The 12,251-nt window shown below is 46.7% G+C and overlaps 1 long non-coding RNA gene across 1 annotated transcript; it reads left to right on the top strand.

Moving 5' to 3' along the window:
* Nucleotides 1–1,872: 1,872 nt before the first annotated feature.
* LOC310834535 lies at nt 1,873–6,260 on the top strand. Its single transcript, XR_014559294.1, has 2 exons — nt 1,873–1,924; nt 3,949–6,260. It is a non-coding gene; the product is annotated as an uncharacterized lncRNA (long non-coding RNA).
* The last annotated feature ends 5,991 nt before the right edge of the window (nt 6,261–12,251 follow it).

Here is a 12,251-nt window from a genome sequence, read left to right as displayed (position 1 = left end):
CCGGCCTTCTTTCCATGCATTCTGCATCTTGGCCTTGCTTTGGATCTCAGTTGGTCGCCTGTTGAGGGGGCCTGGTAGGAATTTTTCGACTTGAAGAAGAGAAGAGGAGGAGGTGTTTGGACTTGATATCCCGCCTTTCATTCCCCTTAAGGAGTCTCAAAGCGGCTAACATTCTCTTTTCCCTTCCTCCCCCACAACAAACAGTCTGTGAGGTGAATGAGGCTGAGAGACTTCAGAGAAGTGTGACTAGCCCAAGGTCACCCAGCAGCTGCATGTGGAGAAGCGGGGAATTGAACCTGGTTCACCAGATTACAAATCCACTGCTCTTAACCACTACACCACACTTGGCAAATTGGCACCAGCTTTCTGGTTTTTGCCTATCTCGTAGCAATCGTCACAACTTTTGTAAGGTTTGGCGGTTAGGCACAGGTAAAACCAGGTTCTTGGGAGGGGAGTTTGTGGCCATCACTTGGACCTCCTTTTTAAGGGTATTCCATTAAAGGGATCCGGGTGTGTGGGTCTTGTCCAAAGCCCGGGAAGGGGCTAGGGCCATGCCATGACCCCATCGGGGAGCTCTTAGTTGATGCTCATCAACAGGGCTCCCCTTACTGGTGGTTGACCCTTACTAGACTACCTGCATGGCGGGCAGGAGTCAGGTATAGTCGGTTCAGTTCCAATGCCTAAGCCAATACCACTCACATTCTGTAACCAATAAAGTTGTGGCCTTTAATTTGCCCATTAACCTAAAATACTGTTTCTATTGTTATTATTCAACAAATGGGGAGGCCTTGGGGCCTTGACACGCAAACAGGGGTCAAATGCCCCTGGGAAGTTGCCCCATGGATATATTGTAATGTATGGATGAGAAGTGGGATGTGGGTGGCGCTGTGGGTTAAACCACAGAGCCTAGGACTTGCCGATCAGAAGGTTGGCAATTCGAATCCCCGCGACAGGGTGAGTTCCCATTGTTCGGTCCCTGCTCCTGCCAACATAGCAGTTCGAAAGCATGTTAAAGTGCAAGTATATAAATAGGTACCACTCCAGTGGGAAGGTAAACGGCGTTTCCATGCGCTGCTCTGGTTCGCCAGAAGCAGCTTAGTCATGCTGGCCACATGACCCGGAAGCTGTACGCCGGCTCCCTCGGCCAGTAAAGCGAGATGAGCGCTGCAACCCCAGAGTCAGTCACGACTGGACCTAACGGTCAGGGGTCCCCTTTACCTTATGGTACCACTGCAGTACTATGGGTCCCACCTCTACTTAAATATGAAGTGCATCAAGTAAGGGGTCTGGGGGAGGCAGACAGCAGGAAAACATTATTTGTAGAAGTTTGTTATAGCCTTTAATCAGAGAGAGAAGCTGTTGCCCAGAAGTAGTGAGTAGACACACAGGCATGCCAACCTGCTGGAAAGATTTTGTTCCAATGCTCAGAAAAAGGGGAAGTCTCAAAAAGCGGGAGAAATAAAGTGTGCTCCAAAGAAAAACACTGACTTGCAGATATATGAGTCAGAGCTGAGACTGCATTCCTTTTGTCACAGGCTCTCTTGGGAGTCGTAGATTCCGGGATGTGGCTATTTTTCACAGCTCTGGGAAACTGGGGGACAGATTACTAAATGGATGAATCACATCCAAGAGAAATACTTTCGTGTCATCAGGTTTGATCCTGGTCAACAGAATGAGGTAGTGGGTCTGACTGTGCTAGAAATCCTGATTTGAACCGGGAATGAACCATGTTCGGGGTTTGTGTTTCAAGGAAAGGGCGGAGGAGATCGTTGGCATGATGGAATGTGGATGGAATGACCGTTGGGGGATGACGGCTGGGGAATTTTGACAGTTGACAGTTGGAGGGGGGGGAAGAGAGAGAGAGAGAGAGAGAGAGAGAGAGAGAGAGAGAGAGAGAGATAAGAGGGTGGAGATTAGAGGGTACGTTTAACTGGGTGGGAAAATTTGAGTTTTTCCTGCTACTTCTAAGTGCATTGATTGCAGGCGTGAATTTGTTTTCATTGCTCCTATGCAATCTTGCCTAATGAACACATTTTTGAAAACCTAAAAGATCTTCGTTTTCCCTGATATAATGCAATTTTCTCTGGGGGTTTTTTGCTACTATGTGCATGTTCATGCACACTTAGTAAATACATTTCTGGCTGGAGAACTGCCCTGCAAAATTCAGAGAAGTGCAAACTTTAAAGGAGGGCTGTGTTTGGCTTCACATCTTGTTTCAGAAAGTGCAAATTACATCGGTTCACCCCTAAATGTGAATGGAATCCAATTTCTCCCCCAACCCGCAGTGCCCAAACAGATGGCAGTTCCTCTCCCAATTGCAGCAAACTGGCCACCAACGTCTGAAAGAAAATCCCAGTTGCCTTCAGCTGAACATGGTTAGAATCCTCAGGATTCCTAAATGAATGGAAGGTTTGCAGCTATGTTCAAGGGAAGGCAGTTCTCTGAAGACTTACAGACACAGGTTGGAAGAAGAAGAGGGGCAGAGTTTGAGCTCTTGTGGGCCCATTTGAATGCCCAGGAAGAGCTTGTGACAACTCCGAATCAATTGAGAAAGGTCTACAGAGAGAAATCAAAGATCACATGAGAGATACAGAAAAGACCATAAGATGGAAATTCATTGGACAGTTTCATAGGATCTTAGAGTTGGAGGTAACCCAAGGATCATCTAGTCCAACCCCCTGCAATGCCAGAATCTCAGCTAAAGCATCCATGACAGATGGCCATCCAAACTCTGCTTAAAAACCTCCAAGGAAGGAGAGCCCACCAACTCGCATGGGCATCTGTTCCACTGCTGAACAGCTTTTACTATCAGAAAGCTTTCCCGAATGTTAAATAGGAATCTCCTTTCTTCCAACTTCAAGCCATGGTTCAAGTCCCACCCTCCAAAGCAGGAGAAAACAAGCTTGCTCCCTCTTCCATGTGACAGCCCTTGAGATATTTGAAGATGCCTATCGCAGTGTTTCCCAACCTTGGGTCTCCAGATGTTTTTGGACTACAACTCCCATCATACTTAGCGAGCAAGACCAGTGGTTAGGGATGATGGGAAGTGTAGTCCAAAAACAGCTAGAGACCAAAGGTTGGGAAACACTGGGCTATCGTATCTCCTCTCAATCTCCTCTTTTCCAGGTTAAACATACCCAGCTCTGTCAAGCGCTCCTCATAAGGCTTAGTTTCCAGACCCTTGATCATCTTGGTTGCCCTCCTCTGCACACGTTCCAGCTTGTCAACATCCTTCTTAAATTGTGGAGCCCAGAACTGGAAACAGTGTTCCAAGTGTGATCTGACTAAGGTAGAATAGAGTGGTACTATTACTTCCCTTGATCTGGAAACTATACTTCTGTTGCTGCAACCTAGAATAGCTTTAGCAGCTTTTGCTGCTGTTTGTCTCAGTCCAAGGAAACCTGGGTCCACCGCCTTACTTAGCCATGAATTCACTGCACAGTCCTCATCAAAATCTATGCAAGTCTCTGTTCCCCATCTGCTAAAATACCTGTTGTGCAGGTATAAGGTGAAGGGAACACTGAAAAGGATGCGGGACTTTAATGTCACCTTAGTCCTTAGAGATCCTACATACAAATGCATTGTAGTGTTTTATTCGTTGTCTTATGTAGGGCCTAGAACAATCTGATTTGCTTCCATTGAACTAGTCCCTGGGGCTTAAAATGGTATCATGTTGCTTTTTGCTTTTGCTTCAACTGGATTTCTTCTGCCTTTGACATTTCTACTGCACTCCCCCCCGCCACCCCCCAGCTACAATTTCTTTTTTTATCTCAACCTTCAATAGTTAGGTGCTTTCTTTAAAAGGTTTCAGTTATGCTGAAAGAACAAACAAAATCAAACTGCACCCATGTTGTGCTTTCCTGAGAACTCTTACTGGCTTGCTTAAACTTTGCGGTTGTGAATCTCTGCAGGCTCAATGCAAAACTACTTGCCCTTCCCTGCGGAGAGGGAGCTACTAATTTGGGAACGCCTTCTTCCAAAGTCAGTGGGACTTGAGACTTCCTCTTCATGGTATGCTAACAGCAATGAGGAACCTTTTCCAGAACATCAGGAGAAACTTCTTGATGGCAAGAGCACTATGACAGTGGAATTATTATTATTATTATTATTATTATTATTATTATTATTATTATTATTATTTATACCCCAGCCACTCTGGGCGGCTTCCAGCAAATGATTAGAAAGACATTAAAACATCAGACATTAGAAACTTCCCTAAACAAGGCTGCCTTCAGATGTCTTCTAAACGTCAGATAGTTGCTTACTTCCTTGACATCTGATGGGAGGGACATCTGATGTTCCACAGGACAGGCGCCAACACCAGGAAGGCCCTTTGCCTGGTTCCCTGTAACTTTGCTTCTTGCGGTGAGGGAACCGCCATAAGGCCCTCTGAGCTGGACCTCAGTGTCCAGGCTGAACGATGGGGGTGGAGACGCTCCTTCAGGTATACTGGGCAAAGGCCGTTTAGGGCTTTAAACCAGCTTTGAAGATAGTGGTGGGCTTTCCTTCACTTGAAGTCTTCAATTGGAGACTAGGCAGCCACATGTTGGTGATGTTCTAGCTCTGGTTTACTTGTACTGAGTACGACTTGGTGTTCTTGAGAAGCTGCCCACTGCCCACACGCCAGGGATGTTTCCACCTTTTACAGGGAGAGAAAACACAGACACAGTGAGAATTAATAGGGCTAAGGGTCTGTGTTTTAACTTGTGCTTTGGGGAGGAGCAAACGTTTCATCTTGCAAAAGTCCAGGTATCTGCATGGATCCCCTATGAAATGGGCAGTGTTGAGCAACAGGTGCATCTGACCCCAAGCTAGTTAAGACAAGGGAAATAAGGGGAGCAGGACAAACATGGGTCCACTCAGGTTGACATATCCCTGTGAAAAATATTCAACATACTGAGTAGGGCATGCAGCCTTGGGTATTGCACAGATTAAGAGATACTGGAGTGAGTTGGTCCAATCAAATTACATGGGGAGGAATCAGATTGTGCCTTCACCTGCCACTTTGAGAACCATTAGACTTCAGTACTTCATTTTAAATGCCTCTGAAAGACAAAGTTGTGTTCTGCCTTCAGGGAGCTAAAGGCAGAAAGGGAGCTGGAAAAAAAATTATATTTACTACCAGCCAATCTGTATCTCTTGCTCCAGTTAGCATAACTATGCTCATAAGTGGCCATTATTCTAGAAGTGCTCCCTTAAATTATCTGTGAGAAACCCAGTTCAACACATCTTCAGTACTAATGCAAGACTCCAGTCTGATGGCTGGTAGAGGAGCTTCTGAGAAGAGCCTCGGAGTGGCATGAAACACAGAAGCCACCAAGAGACTTTCATATCAGCTGGTGCCGTGCCATCCTGGTCCAGATACCTACCAGGAAGACATAGTACTAGTTTGGAAGCTTTCTATCGCCGGTGGAATGACCACCCTGTAGCAGTTGTTGGGAGCAGGAAACACAGGTGACTGTCATCAAATGCAGAGATTGCCTTCCAGCGTTGCTCACATGCCATGAAGTGCAAAAATGGCCTAAGAGACAAATGCCATAAATGTTTACTAATGATTGACAGGTGGGCAAGGCTCACTGGGACAGCCCTGATGGGACAGATTGAGAGGTCTTGCAGACTGGATAAGACTGGATACGGCTGAAGGTTTCCCTGCATATCTGATTTCACTAGCAAAAAAAGGATGGTTATCCCACTATTCAGCTCCATTGGATAATCCCTGTAAACAACATTATGTGTGAGGTAGAGAAAAAATAAGTTTATGTGCCTCTGTCATGCCCCTCCTTACTCGCTTTTCCCTCTAAGTTTAAAATCAAAAACCTTCTGTTGCTCAGAAGAAGAAAATAGTGTCCACGCTTGTTTGGTTATCTATTATTTTTCCAAAAGAATCCCAGGATGGCTTCTAATACACAAACTAAACACAAAACAAACATTTGGAGTCAAAACTAAAACCACACCTTAATAACAGCAAGCCCATAAAGGTAGCTTTGCAGTGCAATTCTATGTGTGTCTATTCAGAAATAAACCCCACTGAGTTCAGCGGGACTTACTCCCAGGTAAGCGTGTGGAAGGTTTCACTGTTAAAATAATCATTCTTCAAAGCAGGAGCAAATAAAACCGCACCAATCACCTCAAGCTGGAAGTACAAGTAAAGAGGTCTTCACCCTCCAGCAAAACCAAGTGAGCAGTTTGGAGACTTGCAGTGGGAACTTGAAGGGTTTGCTAAATTGGATTCCTCCCATTAAAAGTGTTCATAACTTGAAGTGGAGTTATGTATTTTTCATCTGAAAATACTGAACGCTGCCCCCGCTGCAGCGGGGTAGAACATGGGTGAAGTGTTCCCTAAGCACCCATGAACCTGTCATTAAAGGAGTCGTGAGTTTTCCAGTTGGGGGATTACATGTTCCTTAATGTTACAGGATGTATCACTTGCAGAGAATTTCTGCCACCGCAAGCTAAGAAAACAATAAAAAAAAATTGTATTAAATAGCAGCACAGATTCAACATCCATATTTCATCCAGATTTTTTATTCTTCTGTGGTTTCTCACCATGGCCAGCCATGTCATGCCATTAAAATGAAGCCCCTAAGTAAATGACTGGGAGATTAAAAAAAAACAAGCCAGCACCACACCGCTTGCGAAAGGTAACCAAATTCCTCTTCCTGACAGGCTGTAAACAATGTCACAGGACGACATTGTTTTTCTTTCCACAGCCCTGCCAAGTGAAAGAGGAAGCATGAGATTAGAAGAAAATATTTAAATCAAAAAACCAAATCCTCCAGTGAACATTGGTCAAGTCCCTCCTTCCAGTTCAGTTTGTAAAGCAGATGTGCGCTTAAGAGAGAGAGATATATAATTGCTGAGTTAGGGGGAAAAAACCCATTGGGAAGAAAAACAAAGTTCAAGGACCAGGTCTTCAGCTGACATTTGCTGTGTTGTCTCTACTAAGCAGATTCTGTCCACCAGTGATATCTAGAAGTATTGCGGGGGAGACTGGTGGATGTTTTTAAATGAAAACTATTTGGTTTGAATTTTCTGAATAGGCCAAATCTCCTGAATTTTCTAGGGTGACAAGTTATGCATTTGCATTTTTTAAAATGCATAAACTATTTTATATATCTAGGCCAGGATTCAGCTAAGTCATTACATGTGTGGAACAAGGTCTACTTGTGCAAAGGGACTTCCCCTGTCTCCTCCCACCCACATGCCTCCCATGCTCCCGAAAACTGCTCTGGAGGATTGCAGGAACCCCGAGAACAGATTTTGAGTGGGGGGCATATGAGGGAGCAGAGGGAGGAAAGTCTCATTGCTCAAATGGATCTAATTTCATGCATGCATACTTCACTTAGCACTACACTGAATTCCAACCTAGATGCAAATTTCAAAATAAGTACCATAATGCAATACATCTTGTCCTAGTACAGTGGTACCTCGGTTTTTGAACAGCTTAGTTCACAAACAACTTGGAGCCCAAACGCTGCAAAACCGGAAGTAGGTGTTCCGGTTTTTGAGCTTTCTTTTCAGAAGCCAAATGTTCTCCTTCTAAAATCTCCATATAAAATGCTAGACTCACGAGGAGGAGAAGCTAACCTGTGAACAAATGTGATGGAAAACACCACTGAGCGCATTCTTATGACACGGTTGCCCCCCCCCCCCGTGCATTCAGACACATTACTGTGTAGCAAGTGCTAAGTACTGCCGAAAAGGGGAAGAAGAGTGTTATCGGGGGTGGGGGTGGGGGAAGCAGCCTGATAATCAGCTGCCCTATTCCGCAGAGTATAGGCTGGATACACAAAGCGGGGCTGTAATGATTTCTCCACCCCTGCAGTTTCACTTGTAAGAAGAGATCAGCAGCCACTCTCTCTAAAGTCCCTCTCTAAAGCAGGGCTTGAATGTTGTGTGCAAACAAACAGCAGGGAACCCCGAACAGTTTGCAGAGTACAAACAGGATGGCATCTTGCTGCTTCACACTGCGCAGGGCTGCCATTGTCTGGGTGATCCACAGCAGAAATCAATCGAGGAGACTAATGATGGCTTCAGAAGGGGATGAAAGGAAAAGAGACGGAGACTAACAAGGTGGAAAAAGGCACGGCTGTCAGAAAATGTGCCGGGATTGCAAGAAATTGCTTGTTGTTCATTTTGGATTTGCTCGTAGAACAGTAAGGCCAGGCTGTACCAGGTGAGAGGCACATCCCAGCCAATATCCTTTGCAAGGCTGCAGGGTATGTTGGGTTGGCACCATGTGACCCAGGATTTGTGCCCCCAGCATCCTCTGTAAGATTTTGTGCCATACAATTCACAGACCCCCCAAGTGTCCCTGTTTTCCTGGGACAGCCCTGGATTTAGAGGCCTGGGTGCCTACTGGAATGAATGAATGAATGAATGAATGAATGAATATAATAATTTATTACTTACACATCTCTCAGGCAGAAGATATAGAAGCATGATTAGTCGCACCAACAGGGTAAAGAACAGCTTCTGTCCATGGGCTGTTAGGCTGCTGAATGAAAAGATACCAACAGGGCAACTGACTTTCGGGTTTGGTGGGTGTGCGTTAGTGAACCAGGGGAATTACGACTAAGAGAGCTGAGTAGGGGGTGCTCGTGTATACAAGTGTATACTGTATACAAGTTGTACAAGTGACAATAAAGTATTTCACTCCTCTGACTGGGTTGCCCCAGCCACTCTGGGTAGCTTCTGAGAAACTGAAACGTCAAACAGTAAAAACCAAACATAAAAAAATTCTCTATACAAGACTATACGGCGCCACTACTGAGAAGGCCTTCTGCCAGGTTTGTCTGTAGCTTTACGTCTCACAGAGAGGGAACCACCAGAAGGCCCTCGGAGGAGGACCTCCATGTCCGGGCTGAATCATGGGGGTGGAGATGCTCCTTCAGGTATACAGGGCCAAGGCTGTGTACTAAGACAAGGGAGCGTGGGAAATACAGTTCTCAAGCTATATTTCCCATGCGTCATTGCTCCAGTAGATGTTGCCACATGTGATCACGGCAGAGTCTAGGTATTAATCCTAAGGCCTGCACCTAGCCTTTCCCAGTTGAGTTTGGGAAGGGGGGGTCCATGAGGATTGGTGGAAGAGAGTCATGGAGTCAAGCTAATGCTGAACCTAGAGGGATACGGGCCCAATTCAGGATGGGTTTAAGGGATTGGAATCAGAGGTGGAGCTAGCTGCTCCGGCACACGGAGCGGCGCACATGCTGTGCACCCGGGAACAGGGCCATGGGAGTGGGGCAAGTGTCCCAGGGGGGCGCTGCAGCGAGCATCCCAGGGGGCGAGACGCCCAGGGGACAGAGCAAGCCTCCCATGGGGGTGGAATGAGCCACCCATTGCGGGTTGCTTCCTGTGCGGGGGGCGGACAGAGCCGTGCCACTTCACCAACAACCTCCCTCCCTTCCCTCTTGCTTTTGACAGCTGAGGAGGGCTCCCCAGGAAGCAGCCCGGGAGTGGGGTGCAACGGTGCACCACCCTCCTGCCCACAACTCCCAAGCCTCCCCCGAGCTGTCAAAAGGGAGGAGGGGAAAAGACCACCAGCAAGGCAGCTCAGCTCCACCCCTTCCCCCAACGGCTCAGGGTAGGTTTGGGAGTCGCAGGCAGGTGGTGCACCGAATGTCCTCCCTCCCCCGGTGATGACACCCGGGGCAAGCCACCCCCACCGCCCCCCCTTTCACCCCTGATTTGAATACACAAATTCAATCTCTTCTTCCTGAGATTTGGTGCCATCACTACGTTGACTTGCCACAACATGGTGCGTATGGTATCTGCCTTTCACTGGACCACCTATGTCCCTGGTTGCTTTCTCCAATACCTCGGGTTGCATACGTTTCAGTTATATACGTTTCAGGTTACAGACTCCGCTAACCCAGAAATATTACCTCGGGTTAAGAACTTTGCTTCAGGATGAGAGCAGAAATCGTGTGGCGGCATTGGGAGGCCCCATTAGCTTCAGGTTAAGAACAGTTTCAGGTTAAGAACAGACCTCTGGAACAAATTAAGTACTTAACCCGAGGTACCACTGTATATCAAAGAGAGTGCAGGGTGTGACTATCTGTCTGTGGCAGGCTAAGAACACTAAGGTGTGTGCTCATCAGCATCTGTGATGGCCTGGGAATCTGATGCAGAATCTGAACCTGAGGAGTCCCAGCCTGCACAGGAGTCCCTGCCTCTAGGGGCGGCTGAGCCGGGGCAGCGGCTTGAATCTGAAGGGCCTGCACCTGTGCCGGATCCTCAGGAGCAGACACCAGATGTATCCACTCTGGCTCCGGAGGTGATTGAGGGCCCATTGCCTGCAGGTGCACCTCTCCCAGCCCTGTCAGGGGAAGGTGAAGCTGCCTCTGGGTCCAATAACCCTCCAGCCTCTCCTGAGCTGCAGAGGCTCAGGGCAGAGAGACAGAAGGAACTAAGTTCTCTGAGGAGGAGTGCTCGCCTTAAGGCCAGGAGAGGCAGGTCACCTGTGGGCCGGGACCGCCCCTGGCCTCAGAGGAAATAAAGGCCAGTCAGCCCAGCCCCAGGTTGCGGGAGCAACGTCGTTGGAAACCTGTTTCTGCTAGCACCCAGACCTGTTCTTCCAGAGTTCCCGTCCACGCCCGGCTTCTAGCTTTGGACCCTGCTTCGCCCTTGCTGGACAGTCTCCAGACCCTCGACCCAGGACCAGACTCTGACCATGCCTTACGGTAACCTCCCCCCGGGACCAGCACAGCGTCCCAGCTTCAAGGAGCCTTGGGACAGGTAGATTTTAGGGAACCTGACACCCACACCTTCTTCGTCTTTGACTCAACTGTTGCGAGAACCTTTCCGGAGGCAGATTTCCAGCTTGCTTGTCGTTAGACCTCTGAAGAGCAATCAATCTGGAATCAATTCAGGAACTTGAAGCTACAAGTTATCTGTTCTTGTTTATTCACCATGAGGAGAAGGCTTTAATTAATATAATACATAGTGGTCAATGTCTTGCTTTTAAACTTTACCTTTTCCCCATTGGTCAATCAATATGTATTTTAATCTTTCTCCCCTTTTAAATGCGTTTTAAAAGTCTCACAGAACAGGAGTAGCAAATTGCGCGGATATTAATTGCTATTATCAGCTCTTTCATTTTCCAAACATCAGCAGTTTCTATAAATTCCACTTTTATCCTTATACTTAAATCACCTTAGCCTTGTACATCACTTACGTCAGGAGACAACTGGTCCACAACTGAGGAGATATTCTGTTAAGCCAACAGTGGTAACAGATTAAAACCAAAAACCAGCTTCTCCTTAAAAAAAAAAAACTTTCCTAATTTTGACAATGAGAAGAGATAAAGATATCCCGTGATTAATTTCACAGCGCTTCTGTATCACACTGGGAGTGAGGCGGTACTTACTATTTCATATCTACCACGTATAATGTAGTGAGGTGGAACAGAATTGGTGGAGGTTCAAATAGCACGAGAGATTCCTAGATTGTTGTGGCATCTGCAGCTGAGCTCGTGGTCCAGATATCTACAGCAGATTTCCCCTCCTCTCAAGGTTGTTACAATCCATGAAATTGGTGGAGTAATTATGAATTCCAGGAACTTAGCCAAATCAGGAATAGTGTTTGTGCAAGTTTGGGATAGTGTAAGCTGGAGAAGATTCCAGAAAACACCACTTGTGGAGAGACAATGTTGTTGTGGACAGAGACAAATACAACCAGTCACGCATGTTCTTTTGTACTGCCTCTGGTACCAGAGGGGAGGAAAAAGGGAAACAGGCACATTCTGGGTTCAAATCAGATACTGGGAAAGCTTTGGTAATTCCAGGACTGTCGCTGGAAAATAGGGACACTTGAAGGGTATGGTAACAGCATAGGGCTTTGGGCCTCAAATCCTGCTTTGTCTAAGCCAGTGGCCCATATCACATGATGTGCCGCCGCCCTCTTCTGAATTTACTGCTCCCATTAGGTGTTCCTGAGTTCTAAAGTTCATAGTAATTTGTGTTTTGCTGTATGTGATGCCTATAAAGGTTTAATGGATACGGACGGATTGTGTTTGCAATGTTCAGCAATTGCATTTGGATGGTTTAAAGCAGGCTTCCTCAACCTCAGCCCTCCAGATGTTTTGAGACTTCAATCCCCATCATCCCTGACCACTGGTCCTGGTAGCTAGGTATCATGGGAGTTGTAGGCCAAAAACATCTGGAGGGCCGAGGTTGAAGAAGCCTGGTTTAAAGGATATAAACACTACCGACACAAATACAGCTACAGGAAAGTAGGAACACGATTGC

This window comes from Podarcis gaigeae (genome assembly GCF_964106915.1).
Source record: "Podarcis gaigeae genome assembly, chromosome: 17".
In the NCBI taxonomy this organism is placed as follows: domain Eukaryota; kingdom Metazoa; phylum Chordata; class Lepidosauria; order Squamata; family Lacertidae; genus Podarcis; species Podarcis gaigeae.
Note: the sequence above shows the minus strand (reverse complement) of the source record. Positions and strands in the feature narration are given on the sequence as shown.